Below are 5,634 nucleotides of genomic sequence, written 5' to 3' on the forward strand. Positions count from 1 at the left end.
AAAAATGGCTAAGAGGGAAGGAGTAAAACATAAGAGAATCCTAAAAACTGCTGAAATGAAACACTATTCCTGAACTACACTGTAACATGAGTCCTCAACACAGCCCTCGGTGGAAATCACTACACTGCTGGAGATTCAGTCACTGCCACTGCCTTATCCCAAAGCTTACACTACACCTAACCCTAACCCTAACCCAAACCCTAACACTAACACTTACCCTAACCAAAGCCCTAGCTGTAGCCCTAGCCCTGACCCTAACTCCAAGCCCCTACCCTCAAACTCTAAACCTAAGTCTAACCTAAATCTACCCCCTCACTGCTAACCCTAATCCTAACTGTAACCCCTAAGACTTAACCCTAACCCTAACCAAAACCTAACCTTGTCCAGAGAAGGAGAAAGGAGAATATAAAGTCAATGTGTAATAGATGCAGATTTACACTCAAAATTACAATTTCTGCAGGCGTATTGTGTTGAGATTTCTACAGTAATCTGAATATCCTTAATGCTGGACAACTGTATACTTAAAATCTTTTAAGTGATTGATATTACTTTTCCTTTTTATTTATTACTTTTTTTTAATTTTTAGTTGGCCAACATACAGTGCAATATTAGTTTCAGGAGTGGAATTCCGTGATTCATCACTTCCTTACAACATCCCGTGGTCCTCACAAATGCCCTGCTTAATACCCATCACCCTTCCAGTCCTTCTCACACCCACCTCCCTCTATCAATCTTCAGTTTCTTCGCCATAGCCAAGAGTCTCCTGTGGTTTGTTTCCCTCTATCCTCTTGTTCCCCCTGCATATATTCATCTGTTTTATTTCTTAAACTCCACATATGAGTGAAATCATATGGTATTTGTCTTTCTCTGACTGACTTATCTCGCTTAGCACAATACACTGTATCTCCATCCACGATTGCAAATGGCAAGGTTTCATTCTTTTTGATCACTGAGTAATATCCCATTGTACATATACACCACATCTTCTTTATCCATTCACCAGTCAATGACATTTGGGTTTTTTATGTAGTTTGGTTATTGGTTATAATGCTGCTATAAACATGAGGGTGTATGTACCCCTTCGAATCTGAATTTTTGTATCCTTTGGGTAAATACCTAGTAGAGCAATTGCTAAGACATAAGGATGTTCTAATATTTTTAACTATTGGAGGAACCTCCATACTGTTCCTCAGAATGGCTGCACCAGTTTGCATTCCCACCAACAGTTCCTCTTTGGGGGAAAGAGGGATCCCCTTTCTCTACATCCTTGCCAACACCTGTTGTTTCCTGTGTTGTTAATTTTAGCCATTCTGACAGGTGTGAGGTGATATCTCATGGTGGTTGTGATTTGTACTTCTTTGATGATGAGTGATGTTGAGCATCTTTTCATGTGTCTGTTAGCCATTGGGTGTCTTCTTTGGAAAAGTGACTATTCCTGTCTTTTGCCCATTTCTTCACCGGATTATTTGTTTTTTGGTGTTGTGTTTGTAAGTTCTCTATAGATTTTGGATGCTAATATCAGATATGTCTTTTGTAAATATATTTTCCCATTCCCTAGGCTGCTTTTTAGTTTTGTTGATTGTTTCCTTCACTGTGCGGGAGCTTCTTATCTTGATGAAGTCCCAATAGTTCATGTTTGCTTTTGTTTCCCTTGCCTTTAGCAACGTGTCTAGTAAGAAGTTGCTGAGGCTGAGGTCAAAGAGGTTGCGTCCTGTGTTCTCCTCTGGGATTTTGATGGTTTTCGGTCTCACGTTTAGTTCTTTCATCCACTTTGAATTTATTTTTGTGCATGGTGTAATAAAGCAATCCAGGTTCATTCTTCTGTGCATTGCTGTCCAGTTTTCCTAACACCACTTGTTGAAGAGATTGTCGTCTGTCCATTGGATATCCTTTCCTGCTCTAACCAAGATTAGTTGACCATAGAGTTGTGCATTCATTTCTGGGTTTTCTATTCTATTCCATTGATCCATGTGTCTGTTTTTTTGTTCCAGCACCCTACTGTCTTGATGTCTACCGCTTTGCAAAATAGCTTGAAATCTGGAATTGCGATGCCTCCAGTTCTGTTTTTCTTTCTCAGGATTACTTTGGCTATTCAGGGTATTCTGTAGCTCCATACAAATTTTAGGAAGCTTTGTTCCAGCTCTGCAAAAAGTGCTGGTGGTATTTTGATAGGGATTGTATTAAATGTGTAGTTTGCTTTGGGTAGTATAGACATTTTAACAATATTTTTTCATCCAATCCATGAGCATGGGATGCTTTTCCATTTCTTTGTGTCCTCTTCAATTTCTTTCATAAATGTTCTATCGTTTTCAGGTACACATCTTTTACTTCCTTGGTTAGGTTTATTCCTTATTATCTTACAGTTTTTTGGTGCAATTGTAAATGAAATCAATTCCTTGACTTCTCTTTCTCCTGCTTTGCTATTGGTGCAGAGAAATGCAACAGATTTCTGCATGTCCATTTTATATCCTAATACTTTGTTGAATTCATGTATTAGTTCTAGCAATTTTTTTTGTGGTCTTTCAGGTTTTATACATAGAGTATCATGCCCTCTGCAAATAGTGGAAGTTTGACCTCTTCCTTGCAAACATGGACGCCTTTTATTTTTGCTGTTGTTGTTGTCTCATTAGTGAGGCCAACTCCCAGTACCGTGCTAAATAGTAATGGTGAGAGGGCACATCCTTTTCTTGTTCCTGACCATAATGGGAAGGCTCTCATTTTTCCCCATTGGAAATGATATCAGCTGTGGGTCTTTCATATTGGCCTTTATGATGTTCAGGTATGTTCCATCTATCCCTACTTTGTTGAGGGTTTTTTATCAAGAAACAATGCTGTATTTTGTCAGATGCTTTCTCTGCATCTACTGACAGGATCATATGATGTTCATCTTTTCTCTTATTGTGGTGGATAATGTTGATTAAGTTGCTACTATTGAATCAGCCCTGCATCCCAGGAATAAATCCTAATTGATTATGGTGAATAATTGTTTTAATGTACTGTTGAATTCAATCTGATAGTATCTTGTTGAGAATTTTTGCATCCATGTTCATCAGGGAAACTGGCCTGCAATTCTCCTCAAGGTAATGCTAGCTTCATAGAATGAGTTTGGAAGTTTTCCTCCCATTTCTATTTTTTGGAACAGTTTGAGAAGAATAGATACTAACTCTTCTTTAAATGTCTGGTAGAATTCCCCCTGGGAATCCATCTGGCTCTGGACTCATCCGTTTGTTGAGAGATTTTTGATTACTGATCAATTTCTTTGTTGATTATGGGTCTTTTCAAATTTTCTATTTCTTCCTGTTTTGTTTTGGGTAGTGTATGTGTTTCTAGGAATTGGTCCATTTCTTCCAGATGGCACAGTTTGTTACCATATAATTTTCATAGTATTCTCTTATAATTGTTTGCATTTCTGTGGTCTTGGTTGTGATCTCTCCTCTTTTATACATGATTTTATTTGGATTCTTGGTTGTGGTCTCTTTTCTTTCACTCATTTTTTTCAAATCTATGTGGGTCCCCTCTCTCTTCTGTACGATAAGTCTGCATAGGAGCTTAACAATTTTGTTAATTATTTCAAAGAATCAGCTCTTAGTTTCAGATCCATTTTACAGCTCTTAGTTTCACAGATCCATTTTGTCTGTGTGTGTGTGTGTGTGTGTGTGTGTGTGTGTGTGTGTGTGTGTGTTTATTTCCATATCATTTATTCCAGCTCTAATCTTTGTTCCAGCTCCCTTCTTCTGCGGACTTTAGGCTTTGTTTTGTTGTTGTTGTTGTTGTTGTTGTTGTTGTTGTTGTTGTTGTTGTTACGCTTTATTTCTTGCTCCTTTTCTAGCTCCTTTAGGTGTAAGGTTAAGTTGTGTACTTGGGGCCTATTTTGCTTCTTGAGGTAGAGCTGTACTGCAATATATTTCCCTCCTAGGACAGCCCTCACTGCATCCCAAAGGTTTTGGACTGTCATGTTTTCATTTTCATTTGCTTCCACGTACCTTTTTATTTCTTCTTTAATTTTCTGGCTAACCCATTCATTCTTTACTAGGATGTTCTTTAAGCTCCATGTATTTGAGGGTTTTCCAAATTTTTTCTTGTGGTTGACCTCAAGTGCCATAGCGTTGTGATCTGAAAATATACACGGTATGATCTCAATCTTTTTGTACTTGTTGAGAGCAGATTTGTGACCCGGAATGTGATCTATTCTTCAGAACGTTTCCTGGGCACTCAAAAAGAATTGTATTCTGCTGCTTTAGGATGACATGTTCTCAATATATCTGTTAAGTCCATCTGATTCAGTGTCATTTAGAACTCTTGTTTCCTTGTTGACGTTCTGTTTAGATGATCTGTCCACTGCTGTATGTGGCATGCTAAAGTCCCCTACTATTATTGTATTATTGTCAATGCGTTTCTTTATGCTTGTTAGTAATTAATTTATATATTTGGATGCTTTCATATTGGGGAATAAATATTTACAATTGGTACATCTTCTTTTTTTATTTTTTAAAGTTTATTTATTTATTTTCAGAGAGAGACACAATCTCAAGCAGGCTCTGCACTGTGAGATCATGAGCCAAGCTGAAACCAAGAGTAGGACGCTTGACCAACTGAGCCACCCAGGTGCCCCATCCATCCCCTCACTTTCAATCTGCAGGTGTCTTTAGGTCTCAATGAGTCACTTGTAGGCAGCATAGATGGATCTTGCTTTTCTCATCCATTCTGATACCCTATGCCTTTTGCTTGGAGCATTTAGTCCACTTACATTCAGATTGATTATTAATAGATATGAATTTAATGCAATGTTGGTGCCTGTACAGTTGGTGTTTCTAGTGATATTCTCTGGTCTTTTCTAGTCTTTGTTGCTTTGGTCATTTTTTACCTCCACTCAAAGAGTCCCCATGAAAATTTCTTGCAGGGCTAGTTCAGTGGTCACGAACTCCTTTAGTTTTTCTTTGTCTGGGAAACTCTTTATCTCTCCTTATTTTCATGCTGGGTAAAGGATTCTTGGTGCATATTTTTCCCATTCAGCATGTTGGCTACATCCTGCCACTCTTCTCTGGTCTGCCATGTTTCTCTGGACAGATCTGCTGCAAACCTGATGTCATCCCTTGTAGGTTAAGGACTTTATTCCTTTGCTGCTTTCAGGATTCTTTCCTTGTCTGCACATTTTGGGAATTTGACTATGATATACCGTGGCAATGATTGGCTTTTGTTGAATTTAATGGGAGTTCTCTGCTTCTTGGACTTGGATGTCTATGTCTTTCCGCATATTAGGGAAGTTTTCAGATACAATTTGTGCACATAAACCTTTTAGCCCTCTTTCTCTCTTCATTCTGGGACTCCTATGATATGAATACTATTCTGTTTTAATATGCCACTGAGTTCCCCAAGTCAGCCTTCATGGTCCGTGACCTTTCTTTCCCTCTTCTTTTCAGCTTCATCATTTTCCATAATTTTATCTTCTGTATCACTGATTTACTACACTGATTTACTGATTTCATCCATCCTTGTTTTTATGGCCTCCATTTGGGATTGCATTTCAGTTATAGCATTTTTAATTTTGGCCTCACTAGATTTTAGTTATTTTATCTCTGCAGTAAGGGATTCTCTAGTGTCTTCTATGCTTTTTTCAAGCCCAGCTAATATCCT

Source organism: Lynx canadensis, chromosome D2 (assembly GCF_007474595.2).
Source record: "Lynx canadensis isolate LIC74 chromosome D2, mLynCan4.pri.v2, whole genome shotgun sequence".
In the NCBI taxonomy this organism is placed as follows: domain Eukaryota; kingdom Metazoa; phylum Chordata; class Mammalia; order Carnivora; family Felidae; genus Lynx; species Lynx canadensis.